Genomic DNA, 14062 nt, shown 5'->3' on the forward strand with positions numbered 1-14062 from the left:
CCAGGAGATGATCTATCTCAGTGTATGTTCCATGAGCACCTAATGTGTGTTCTTGGACATCACTTTCCTATGTTCTTATGAGTACACTACCAGTGTGATGTCACAACATGTACAACCACAAAATGGGAAAGTGTGTTCCATGTATGTTGTCTATCAAAATATACTCGATTGTCATGTGTAACTAAGAAGAAGAAAAAAAAATTAAAAAGAAAGTGCAGTTTGCTCTATAAATGTTGATTAGATCCTTTGATGATGTTGAGTTCTATTCTTAACTGATTTTCTGTGTAGTTGTTCTATCAATTGTTTTTTTTAACACTATTTTTTAATATTTATTTTTTAGTTGTAGTTGGGCACAATACCTTTATTTTATTTTTATGTGGTGCTGAGGATTGAACCCAGGGCCTTGCACGTGCTAGGTGAGCACTCTACTGCTGAGCCGCAATCCCAGCCCTCAACTGTTTTTTGTAAAACAAACTGCAAAATGGTATTTATTTACATTAAAACATGAATTACCTGTACACACACATATTTAAGAGGCACAATCTGTTTTGCACAATACTATAATGTTCAGCACACATTACACAGTTATCTGTTGATAAGTTGGTGGTTTGATGAAAACACAGTACTGAAACATTCCGGATACAAAATAAATTACTCACATACTGTAATTATAAGACATTTAGAATTTTGTTATGTACTTGAAAAAAACACCAGTCAAATATACAACTAAAAAGTTTGTTTCATGAAAAACAACTTCAGATTGTTATTAATAAATGACCCTTTTCAGGATGCATTCTTATCTTTTAAATAAACTACATTGGGGGCTGGGGATGTGGCTCAAGTGGTAGCACTCGCCTAGCATGTGTGAGGCACTAGATTCGATTCTCTGCACCATATAAAAATAAAAAGAAAGATATTGTGTTCATCTAAAACTGAAAAACAAATATTAAAAAATAATTAAAATAAATAATTACATTAATGTCAAGATTATGTATATATTGAGAGCCCTACAATATGACTGAAGACAGACATTCCTTCATTTTATTTTAAAGGTATAATTATACTAGAGAATATGCTAAACTACTGCCCCAAAATTCCAACACTGCTATTCTATTTTTCAAAGAGTCAAATTATTAAAATTCCAATTCTATTGTGTGATTAGCTGTCCTGTTTTGCACATTACTTCCTTTAAAAAAAAAAGTTAACAGGTTAACAGATTGTTAAGAACAATATCAGTTATCTGAGAAATTCAAGTTTTTTAATCTTAAAATATTTTAGGTCAAAACTAATACCCTATGGAGACTGAACACTTTTCCCAAAGACTTTCCCAAAGATATTTTTCAATTCTAATCTATTAAGATTTATATAAAGTCCAAGAGAACACTTGAATATTTTCCTAATGCAGTGGTAGATTCATCTTTGGCATTTCTCAATTAGTTCTAAAATAAGAATTTCATATTTTATTTACCTACTACAAATATTTTCTGTACACAAACATATTTAAAATTTGTTTCAAAATCAATTTCACTGCTAAGAAATATTTTCCTTTTTTTTTAAAGAGAGAGAGAGAGAGAGAGAGAATTTTTTTTTAATATTTATTTTCTAGTTTTCGGCGGACACAACATTTTTGTTTGTATGTGGTGCTGAGGATCGAACCCGGGCCGCACGCATGCCAGGCGAGCGCGCTACTGCTTGAGCCACATCCCCAGCCTATGTTTTCCTTTTTATATCTGAAAAAATATTAACACTATTCAATGTCTTGATATTGTTGAAATATATTTGCTGGGTTCTCACCTTTAGTGATTGGAAACAACATCCTTCGAGTTCAACACCAGAAAAAGAAGATACACTTTGCCTTAAAAAAAATGGTGACTAGGATATAAAATTTTTGAATATTAATGTGAAGTAGGTCTCCACTAAGGAAAGAAACACAAGTATCTTCAAATAACATGGGAATCATAGAAATTAACTGCTATTGTTTACTTACTTGGTCTCTGTGGCTTTTCTTAACGGAAATAAATAAAATACAACAAGGGGCTGGGGCTGGGGCTCAGTGGTAGCGCACTTACCTGGCATGTGTGAGGCACTGGTTTCGATTCTCAGCACCACATATAAACACATAAATAAAATAAAGGTCTATCAACAACTAAAAAACATTAAAAATAAAATACAACAAAATACTCAAGTTCTACAATTGCTGATTTCTGGAAAATTTTCCCATATTGCCTTCTATGTTAGAATTATTTCCAGTATTCACAAATTTTATGATCTCATCACACCCCAATTTATGGCTAAAATAATACAAGTATAACTATTTTAAAATAATACAGAATAATAACAGGGCTTTTATAGTTTAATACATTTTTCTCATTTGAAACAAAATATGGGGAAAAAATCTCAATGAAACTGAATCAGGTTAACTTTTGTAGTTCAAATCCATGCTATGTTTTCCAGAGCTCACTGAAAATGTAAATGAAGAAATAAAACAGAAACACAATAGGTAATTAATGCTATTTTGCCGCAGTCCAGCTGGCTGGGCAAAATAACCGGGGGGTGACGAACAACTTGTGTACATTGATACAGCAGGAGAGGGAGCCGTTTATTGTAGGACTGGAGCGATATTTATACATTCCACATAGCTTATCTTAATTAGCATAAACCAGATACATCAGTCAACCAATAAGGAATCTCCACACTTAATGGCTTGCTGGTGTTACTTCACAAACCACTCCCTCTGGCATTTTGCCAGGCGCCATCCAGACTTGTTTACAGACTCTAACACTATTTACTAATATCTGCAAATATCTTGGATTACAAAAATGATATAGCAATGACTTTATTGTGACATTAGCACAATTTAAGAATGCAACGAATAATTCCCTATTGTATTCTAGTCAAGCAGAATCATGGAAATCCAAGCAGAAAATGATGCACAGTAGATGAAGGGACTACAATATAAATTGGGTATTTCTCCTAGCTGATACAGAAAAGTTTGAATAAATCTGTACCTATTTTAGAAAGAAAAACTGATTCATGAAATACATTAAAATAATCTGGAAAATGCAGAATATGTGCATATGACACATAAATGGACACTGAATTTGTAAAAGTAAATTTGTATATGGCCATTATTGAATATATATGCAGCTTAATAATCCTACCTTCCAATGTAAATACCTGACATCAACACTGTCATTCAAGTATAGTTCAAATTTATAGTTACATGTGATGACCAAGTAAAGAAATTACCAGCTCCTACTAACACAATTTAGTAAGAACTGGGGAACCTTATAATTGGCACTATTTAATGTTTACAGAATATAATGTTAAGTGCATATGGTTATCTATTTCTAGAATCCAGAAAATATATCCACCTATGCTCCTCCAGTAAGAGTTTTATTTCAACTCGTGTCATTTTAGAAGTATGTACTGAAATGAGACCTCTCAAAAAAAATGCTATGTAAAATTTTCTTGTGTCTAAATATTGCCTTCTATGTAAATCTGGGAGGTCCTTTAGATAGCGATCTTCTTTTTTGGAGGAGGTGTTCTGATCAAGGGGAAGAGCTTACCAGATAAGATCATATATTTGTATTTGATCACATATCATTCCTCCAGAATTCAACTGAATTTTGTAGATGCTTATTGGGGATGTCTCAAGCACTGACTTGGAGAGGCCACAAGCCTCCATCAATCCCTGCTTGGCCACCCCTGCCACCACGGCCAGGTCAGGGGCTACAGATGGGTTGGGACCCTTTCCCAAGAACTCCTGGTGACTTGGGATCCCAGGACTCGAGGGAGAGCCCCGACTAAAACAGCCTGTCAGCCTAGTTGCGTCCAGGTGGCCTTCTTTTAATGCTTGCTGAATGGGTGTGAGTATTTTCTGGCAGAGATCTTCGTTAAGGCCATCCAAGAGCTTCAGGGATATTTCTGTTTCAAATAAAACCTGACTTTCCACTTTTCTTTCCCAAAAGGCCAGGTCCAAACTGTCTGTTTGCGTGGCCATCTGGGTTAAGTTTGTCCTTTGGCAGTTCAGTGTCATCACTCTGTGCTCCCTTCCCCTTTTTTTTTTTTTTTAGATTTTTTAATATTTATTTTTTTTAGTTATTGGCGGACACAATATCTTTGTTTGTATGTGGTGCTGAGGATCGAACCCGGGCCGCACACATGCCAGGAGAGCGCGCTACCACTTGAGCCACATCCCCAGCCCCCCCTTCCCCTCTTTTCCTCCACTGTTGGCAACACTGATCTCTGGGAGGATTGATGCAGTCAGATTTCACTGGACCATTCCCACAGCTTACCTTAGTCTGTGGACTTCCTCTTTCCTAGATGGAGGAAGCCATGTTTGGTACACCAGTTGACACAAGTACTGAAGCAACTGCTGATTGAAGTCCTGTCCTCCAAGTTTATGGTTTTCAGACACCGCTCAAGTTAGAAACACCCCTTCTTGTTTATTCAGTAATGACACCTCTGGAGTTCCCCAGCCCAGGTCGATAACCAAGACCAGGAAGACTTCAGCCTTCTGGAGACCACAGGCCGACCTGCTGCTGAAGCTCATTTATTACTCGAAGATCTTCAGTCCTGCAAGGTTGGCTGCTCCAATTGTTGAATTTCTTTGTTTTAAGTCAAATCCTGTTTGTACAAAAATGACATATTAGCAACTAGCATTCCAAGATATTCTTCTGCCATTTATTTTAACACTAGTCGAGAGCTAACATATTCTGGGGAAACAGTGATGGTCTCATTACTTGTCACAGAAAACTCAACCAATTCATTTTTGTTTAAAACCTTAAATGGGTATCTGCCAATTTCAGCTTCAAGCTCTTGTAGAGTGAAAATCTTGCCTATGAATGTTTTGGCATCATTGTGTTTTGAGGATTTGAATCTGCCAACTCTCAGCTTCCATAGCCCACACACACATCACCATCAGTAAAAGACACAATGCTAGGTGTGCTGACAGGCCCACTGTCATCTGGAATCACCTTCACTTTTCCTGTGCCAGTAAAAAACACCCCAACAGAACAGTAGGTGATGCCCAGGTAAATGCCAACCACTTTAGGAGTAGGCAATGGTAAATACTGTTGTGCCAAGTAGCCAGCCAATAGGAGAGTTAAACAGCTGAGTCCTAAGATCGACATCTCTCCGGCCATTACAATCCTGCCAAAGGTCTATCAATTGTTAACAGGTGCTGAAGTCTCTTATAAAATTTTGAATTGATCGATTTCTCCTTTACATATTGTTTCAATTTCTTTGTTTTCTTTTTCTTTCACCATATTTTGTAGCTTTCCTGTGTAGAGCATATATATTTTGAATTGCTATGCTTCTTCATGGATTAATTTTTTCTTCATGATATAACCTCCATCTTGATCTCTGGTAATTTTCTTTGCTTGGAAATCTTCACTGTGTGGTAGTAATAGAGCAATTCTTGCTTTCTTTTAATTAATGTTTGCATGATATGTCTTTTTACATTCAACCTGCTCATTTCATTATATTTGCAATGAACCTCTGTAGACCTCATGTAGTTGGGTCATGATTATTGATTTACTCTTCCAATTTTGTATTTTAATTGCTATATTTGTAAAGACACCTTTACACTTTTTACAGCTGTTTTGCATGTTTCATTTGATTTTGTGTATCCAGCTGTTTCTTCCTGTCACCCGGTGGGCTACTTTTTCAATCATCACCACTATCCATTTCTAGAAACTTTCCATCAGACTGAAAAGATTTTTTTTTTTCTGTTAAACAATTCCTCTCATTCCCTTATACTTGTAGTGTTTCTGTTTGTTTTGAGACAAAACTTGCTAAGTTGCTTAGGGCCTCACTAAATTGCTGAGGCTGGCTTTGAACTTGGTTCTCCTGCCTCAGCCTCTAGAGATGCTGGGATTACAGGTGTGCACCACCACACCAGGCAATAGTGTTTTTAAAGGTATCTTTTTGTATAGTTTTTTTTTTTTTAGTTGGTGCCATAGGTTTTATTATATGTAAATCTATCATCTACTGATGCCATCAATTTGTAAGTTCAAGATGAGTATAGAAATCGGACCTGCCCTTCCTGTTTGTAATCGTTTTATTTCCTCTACACGTATTTAGAACATCAGTGTTACAATTTTTGCTTCTACTGTCAGTTTAGAAATTTAAAAATCTCAAGAGAAGGTAAGTCTATTGTGTGTGTGTGTGTATATATGTGTGCGTGTATGTGTATATATATATATATATATATATATATATACACACACAAAAATATGTACACACACATATACACACACACATTTTTTTTTTTTTGTATTGGGGATTGAACTCAGGGGCATTCAACCACTGGGCCACATCCGCAGCCCTATTTTGCATTTTATTTAGAGATAAGGGCTCAATGAATTGCTTAGCTCCTCGCTTTTGCTGAGACTGGCTTTGAACTCACGATCCTCCTGTCTCCGCCTCCCGAGCAGCTGGGATTACAGGTGCACACCACTGTGCCTGGCTTTTATTGTTTATATTATTCTTAGCTGTTTTCTTCCTTCCTGTGTTCCAAGGTTCTTTTATCTCCTCTTTCTGCCTAGAAAAGTTCTCTAACCATTTTGTGATAGGTCTGTCGGGGATGAATTCACTTAGATTTCCTTTACCTGAGAAAATTTGACTTTTCTCTTATCACCAAAGGTTATTTCCACTGGATTCTGGTTTGACAATTCTTTTATTACTTGAAAAAAAATGACAGATTTCTTCCTTCCTACCTCCTTCGTTTGAGGTGCTGTTAATTCAAACTGTCGTTTCACTATTAAGTAATGTATCATTTATTTCTGATGGCTTTCAATATATTTTTTTATCTTCAGTTTTTACAAGTTTGGTGATCATGTGTTGTGGCAGAGATTTCCTTGAGATTATCCTATTTGGTATTTGTTCAGTTTCTTGAATCTGTAGGATCACATCTTTTCCTAAGTCAGGGGAAATTTTAGCTACTTCTTTACATACTTTTCCTTTATTTTGACCTATCTTATAAATCCCTATGATGCTGCTCATTCCCCACCCCGGGGAATTTCTCCCCTGTAGTTCAGACTAGGGATATTCTATTGGTCTGACTTCAGAGTCACTGATTCTGTCCTATTATGTCACTCTACTATTGAGCCTAAACAGCATGTTTCTCAGTTATTATATTCTTAAATTTCAGTATTTTATCATTTTATTTAGTTCTTCTGATAATTTCTCTTTCTTTTTAGGGACAGGGTATCACTGAGTTTCTTAGGACCTGGCTAAGTTGCTGAGGCTAGCTTTGAACTCGTGATCCTCCTGCCTCTGCGTCCGGAGCCACTGGGAGATAATTTCTATTTCTTTGCTGGATTTTCACTTTGTTTCAAGACTGTAGTACTTTTATGATGGCTATTTTTATATCATTGTTGGACCATTTCAACCTTTGATTCATCTCATAATTGACATCTGTTGATTGCCTTTCTCAAGTTTTGATATTCCTGTTATATATATAAAATTTGTGGGGTTTTTTGGTACTGGGGATTTAAACTCAGGTCCTTTACTGCTGAGCTACATGCCGTCTTTTTTATTTTTTTCTTTTGAGACAGGGTCTCACTAATATGCTGAGGATGGCCTTGAACTTGTGATCCTCCTGCCTCAGCCTTCCCAGTTGCTGGTACTACAGGCGTGCACCATTGCGCCCGGCTCTTGGATAATTTTTTAAATTGTATCCTGGACATTTTGGATAGCATATTATGAAAGTTTGGATACTATCTTCTATTTTTTTCCTAGTAAGCAGTGCCCATGGGCCAGGCTGGCACCATGTTGGTCAAGCTGTAGGACTCACTGACCTTGTTGCAAGTCGTGCAATGGAAGTTCAGTTCTGGCTTTGCTCCAGGGAAACTGGACACCAGCTTCTGGTCAGGGGTGCCCAGTCTGCTGACAGTACCTGCTGGGCACTGGAACCCTACCTGCCTCCTCCAGGCAGAGATGACAGCTCAGCTCCATAGTCAGCCTGCCCAGCCATCCACAGGGGAACGGAGCTGCCTCCACTCCCACAGGTTGGAGGTGCGTTAAGGTCCATTCTGAGGCTGGTACCACTAGAACTGCTGGGGGATGGAGGGCGTGGCCGTCTTTTGTCAGTTTGCTGTTTTATGCCACTCATCCTTCTCTACCGTTCCTCCTTTCTTTATGCACATTTGGTTGTCTGGACTTTAAAACTGTTTTAAAGTTTGGTGAGGGTTCTTGCCCAGGGTTGAAAAGCTGGAATTACAATTTTTGTGAATGTCGGGGCACTTTTTGCAACAAGGCTTCCTGCCATCAGGTCACACTGTCCCACTCCTTGGCAAGGGAACACAGGATTTTGCTGGTTTGTTTGTTTTGATGTATTCTTTCTGTGCCTGTTCATGGAGCTGGGATGGCACTTTCTGTAAGTGCCTGGTTTGGATTTGTGATGAAATAAGTAAACCTGGGGAATTTTCACTGTATCTTCTCTCACCTCTGAAATTCTAGGCAGTTCAACATGCCCCCATCTTTTAAAGTCTTTGTGTGCTTGTTTTGGGGGCATGTCCAGATTTCTTTAAGGGAGGACACGGCCCACTTTGGTGGAGCCAGAAGTCTCAAAAGGCTATTTTAAAACACTTGCTTAGTTTAGTACCTGGAGTCTTCCCCAAGTGGTTAAAAGCCATGACCCCTTTAGCAGTGCACACCCTAGACACCTCCTCTGCAGAGAGGCAACTCTGTGCATAAACAGAGTCAAACACATACAAAGTCCAAGGAGGCTTCCCATTCCTAGCCTACCACATAAGGAGCCTGGAAGCGATCACTATTCAAACAAGTAAACACCTGAACAAATTGAAAAACATCAGCTCTTGGCAGACTCACTGGAGAAGTGAGGTCAGAGAATCAGCTGTTAGCTCCTGCAGACTGGCAGGCAGGCAGGTCATGATGCTGGAGCAGGCACCCCCAGGAACCAGGGCTGGAGGAACCTTGAGGATGTGGGTGAATGAGTCTGAGTTAGGAGTTCTACCTGGGCCCAGTCGTGGAGGGCCCCATGTTTCCGTTGTACCTCCAGGCGCTTTACCAAGTTTTCATGGTATATATAAAAGAAACCCCTTTGTACTTCTGAAAGGGAGGACAAGTCATCATTTCAAAATGATGAGAGCACTCAGAAATTAAGAAAAAAAATTAAAAGGCTGCAAATGGAGCTGGGTGTGGTGGTCCGTGTGGAGGGCGGTGACTTGAACCATGGTTTCTGATTCCCTCATGGCTTGTTGGTATTGAGAACTTCTTGTGCAAAGGTGCAGGTCAAGATGGCCCAATTGTTATGGTGACACCTGGCTGGGGGGCTATGTGCAAAGGCGTGTAGCTGTATCAATTGGAACATTGAGCTCAGGCACCAACTCCCAGGGATAGAGAATTCTGGGCATAACATGATAACCTCAATGTCTTGCATGTTTCGCTATGTCCTTCAGATTGCCTGCTTTTCTATAACTTTCTCACCAATAGCCTTTTGAAGATAAAGCCTATATAATCAATGTGCTGAGCCAGCTCTGGGTCAGTCTCCATCAGAGGTTGGCTATCCACCTGGCCCCAGCTCCTCTGTCTTTCCTTCATCCCCCATCATCTCTCGATGGTTTCTGAATTAATGGCTGTGATGGCTGCAGCAGGTCCACACCTTTAATCCCAGCCACTAGAGGCTGAAGCAGAAGGATCACCAGTTTGAGGCCAGCCTATGAAAGTTACCCAGACCCTGTCTCAAAATAAAATTTAAAAAGGGCCAGGGATGTATCTCAGTGGTAGAGCACTTGCCTACCCTGTGCAAGGTCCTGAGTTCCATCCTTAGTATCACACAAGGGGCAAAAGAAAGGCTGCTTTGAGTATTGAGGTAGTCACAATTTTGGAACAGAACGCCCAGCATACTGTAAGCTCTCAGCAAATAGCAGCTATTATGAGATAAATAAAGCCCCACCCACTAAAAACAAAATACAAAAAAAAAAAAAAAAAAAAATCCCTGTGTTTCTATTATGAGTAGTAATGATTCAGACCACAAGCTTTCAGAAGCAGGAGGGCACATCTTCCCATTCCTGTTTGGCTGCATAGTGCCTCACATTCTACTTAATAAGCACTGTCACCTCTGTAATTTCAGAACTGGAAGGAACTTAAAGGCCATCTATTGCAAGCTTCTCATTTTACAGATAAGGAAACTGATGCTGGGAGGGGTTGGATACATTACTTCCAGGTCACAGTGCTAGCATCTCTCCTCCTCCACCCGGTAAAGCACACAAAATGGTGATCAGGAAACAGAAAAACAGAACAGGAAGACAACCAGATTCCAGAGAGATTCCGACAAATAAGGCCTGGAGCAGCAGGCCCATAGTAACCAATGCTCCTGAGGACTGGGTACCACGTATGAGGGCATTGCCCGGGTACCATCTACATGGAGTCTAGAAGTGGGTGACCTAACTGGAGGCTGCCACGTCTGAATTGTCTTTGCCTCTGGAAGTGGTGGAGGCCATGCTGGAGCTTCACTGCTGAGGACAGGCTAACTTTGAGAGGGCAGTACAGTTTGAAGGGGGGGCGGTGGACACAGAAGAAACGTGTTATCTTCAACACTGCCCACCAATCTCTGGAAGTGGGGCATGATCTCATTCCACCAGCAGACAGCACCAGTGTGCCCCACCCACCACACAGGACAGAAGAGCAGAAGACATTCAGATCAAGACCTTTTGCCACTGGCTATGATTTCACTCATTCTCCAGTTGGCCTTAGCAGTAACTTCCAAAAATGTCTCAGTCGGAGATTTCAGGTTTCTGAAGAAAATTGATTTTTTAAAACACTGAAAAGGACCGATATTTTCCTAACATATTTTATCAGTTACCTATATTTTTATATCAGCTGTGACTAGAATAAAGTCAGGAAATTAGTTAAAGTCTTTGTAAACCTTGCTAATTCGTTTTCACAATTGTAATTATAAAGTCTTTCTTACCCTTATCTGAAAGTACATCTTGCAGGAAAGAACATTTTTTTTTTAATTTTTATTGTTGGTTGTTCAAAACATTACATAGTTCTTGATATATCATATTTCACACTTTGATTCAAGTGGGTTATGAACTCCCATTTTTACCCCGTATACAGATTGCAGAATCACATCAGTTACACATCCATTGATTTACATATTGCCATACTAGTGTCTGTTGTATTCTGCTGCCTTTCCTATCCTCTACTATCCCCCCTCCCCTCCCCTCCCCTCCCCTCTTCTCTCTCTACCCCCTCTACTGTCATTCATTTCTCCCCCTTGTATTATTTTTCCCTAGGAAAGAACATTTTTATATCAGTTAAAATTTTTTACAGTTTCTTAAATCTGAAAGAAATGAAAATTTGGCTATTTTTTTCACCATGCCTCTGCCTGGTTTCATATTTATAAGTACAAATCAAAGGAGTTAGGCATTTTTTTTTTATTAGAGAAATGAACGGACAACAAAAGCAACTTATAAAAATCTTTGGTAAAAATACACATATGGGTATATGTATTTGCACAGGAAAAATCTGTAAATTTCAAATGTTAAAGCTGATTTTTCCCCTCCTTGATGTTGAGATTTCATAGGATCTTTATTTCTGGTCATTTTATTTTCTAATTTTCCTACAATTAATATGCATTTTGGTCAGAAGACAAAAGATTTATTTTCCTCCTCCTTTTTCTTTTCTTGCAGGGCTGGATGGAATCCAAAGCCTTGTGTACACATGTGCTTTACCACTGAGTTACATTAAAAAAAAAAAATGTTTAGCTACATGTTATAAAGAATCAAATTTAGAGTGGAGGGGAGGACCAAAGCAAAGGACAGAATAATTACAAATGAAAGACTCTCCAGGTTGGACAGGATGTGGAAGCAAGTATCTACATACTGGAGTACTGGAGTGAGTTTTTTGGTGTGTTTTATTTATTTATTTATTTGGTTGCATGGTACAAATAAGTTAAATTTCTAATAAAAATAAATAATAATAATAAAATAATTGGGGCTGGGGATGTGGCTCAAGCGGTAGCGCGCTCGCCTGGCATGCGTGCGGCCCGGGTTCGATCCTCAGCACCACATACAAAACAAAACAAAGATGTTGTGTCCGCCGATAACTAAAAAATAAATATTAAAAAAAAATAATAAAATAAAATAATAAAAATTAAAAATAATTTTGCAGTTGCTCTAAAAACTAAATCTGCCCCACCTTGTTTCTAAAGATCCTTCTCTAAGGATAAAGCAATTATGCACTGGGTGGGAAGGGCCACTGCAAACTAAAGAGGGAACAGAAAAGTCTCTGCCCATACAAGTACTATTTTTATCTCTTTTCTGAACTAAATTTGAGGCCTAGACTACTCTAATTTGTTTATTCTCTTTCTTTTAGCAAGTACATAAGACTTTTTTCTTCTCTGTTGATTACATCACAAGACAAAAGAGAAGTCAGCCCTGATCTGGGAGCTGGTAATGTAGTTGAATAAACAAGGTACAAACAGGAAAACTAGAAATATGGGGGTGGTATGCACACATGCATCAGACTATCTCATATAGCAAACACAGGGCTGGTGACATTGGTGGGGTTGTGGTTTGGCTCAGCACAGTATCAAACCACAGAGCCATGGAAATGTCATTCTGTGCTGATTAACAAAGTGGCCATCCAGTATTGAAAATGTGGTTAGTACAATTAGGAAGTGAAATTTAACTTCAATTTTAATTTAGATAGCTTCATGTGGCTGATGCCTGTTGTACTGAACAGTGTGGTCCTAGTTCTAGAAGCTGTCAATAGTTAAATAAGGCTTGTCCTGTTACAAGAAAGGGAATGTCTGAAAGCTGAAAATTGGTATTCCAGGAGAAAAGGCATGACTCAGCGGTACTCACTCCCGGGGTCACTGACTGCTGGTGCCTGGGGAGGACCTGTGCTGGGTTATCACACTGGGCAGACCTTGCACTTGAAGCTGTTGATAAGGAGGAGTCTTGGATTATTTCTGCTCAGCGGACAATAATAGCCCTTTCCTTGTGCCACACATTATGTTGAATGCCTTACATACATTATTTAATCATTGCAAGAACTTTTGAGGGGATGAGACGACTAGGGTGACTTGAGTTTATGGGGGAGATTCTCGGAGGAAAGGGAGGAACAAATAGACTTGCCAGAGCAGTTTGAGAGTGAAAGGACCAAGGAAGAGAAACACAGCTTGAGGAAAGTTGAGTGAAGGGATCCCTACACCTAGGGTCAAACTCTTTCAGCCTGAAAGGGGGAAGAACCTAGTACGAGACGAAGAGTGTGCAAGAGGGAAGTCCTGTTCCTTTAGGTATATGAGAACTTTCACAAAACTGATGGTAGAATTTTTTTTTTTTTTCAAAGAGTGGCAAGGTTGTTGGAACTGATGATTTTTTATCTCAGTGAAGCAGGAATAAGGGCCACCTGCCAAGAGAGAGGGGAGAAAACAAAATGGGACACATGGGGTGGAGAAAGATCTGCAACAGCGCCAGTCGGGCTTGTCCTAATAATAACCACCATCGTGTTCACCCTGTGCCTCCCACCGACCGTCGTCACCTGCACCGCCTGATTCAGTCCAAGAATCCCGTGAACAATTCATTCAAATATTTCCAAATCATAGAAAAGGAAATTAAGGCTCAACAAGTTTACCACCTTGGTTAAAAAAAAAAAAAAAGTCACCGCGGTGACACCAGCACCGTTGTAGTAGGAAGGGGTCTGCCTTCACACTGTAGTTGAAGCCGTGCAGACAAGGCACGAAGAGGAAAGGTGGCACTGCGCAGGCAAAAGCACACCCGGCGGCGGGGGGCACGAGACGGGGGGAGGGGGGGAAGTACGAGGGTTCCGGCAACCGGAGCTGGGAGCTAAGGAGACGTTCAGGAGTCCTCCCGCTCCAGGCACCGGCGGGTGCACGGGCTCTGAGAGCTGGGCCAGCCCGGAGGTCCCGGGAGTCCAGGACTCGGCGTGCTCGAGCTGCGTGCACCGGGGCTCGGGCCGCGCTGGCGACACCCGGGAAACGCCGGGCAAGGCCTTGCGGTCCGGCCCGCGGTCACCTGGCAGGAGAGCCTCTAGGACGCAGGCTGGGGAGGGCGGCCGAGTG

The 14062-nt window shown here is 40.0% G+C and overlaps 1 pseudogene; it reads right to left on the bottom strand.

Moving 5' to 3' along the window:
- Positions 1-2820: 2820 nt before the first annotated feature.
- On the bottom strand, positions 2821-6201 carry LOC107159759 (annotated as a pseudogene).
- Between the last annotated feature and the right edge of the window lie 7861 nt (positions 6202-14062).

Source organism: Marmota marmota, unplaced genomic scaffold (genome assembly GCF_001458135.2).
Source record: "Marmota marmota marmota unplaced genomic scaffold, marMar, whole genome shotgun sequence".
Taxonomy (NCBI): Eukaryota; Metazoa; Chordata; class Mammalia; order Rodentia; family Sciuridae; genus Marmota; species Marmota marmota.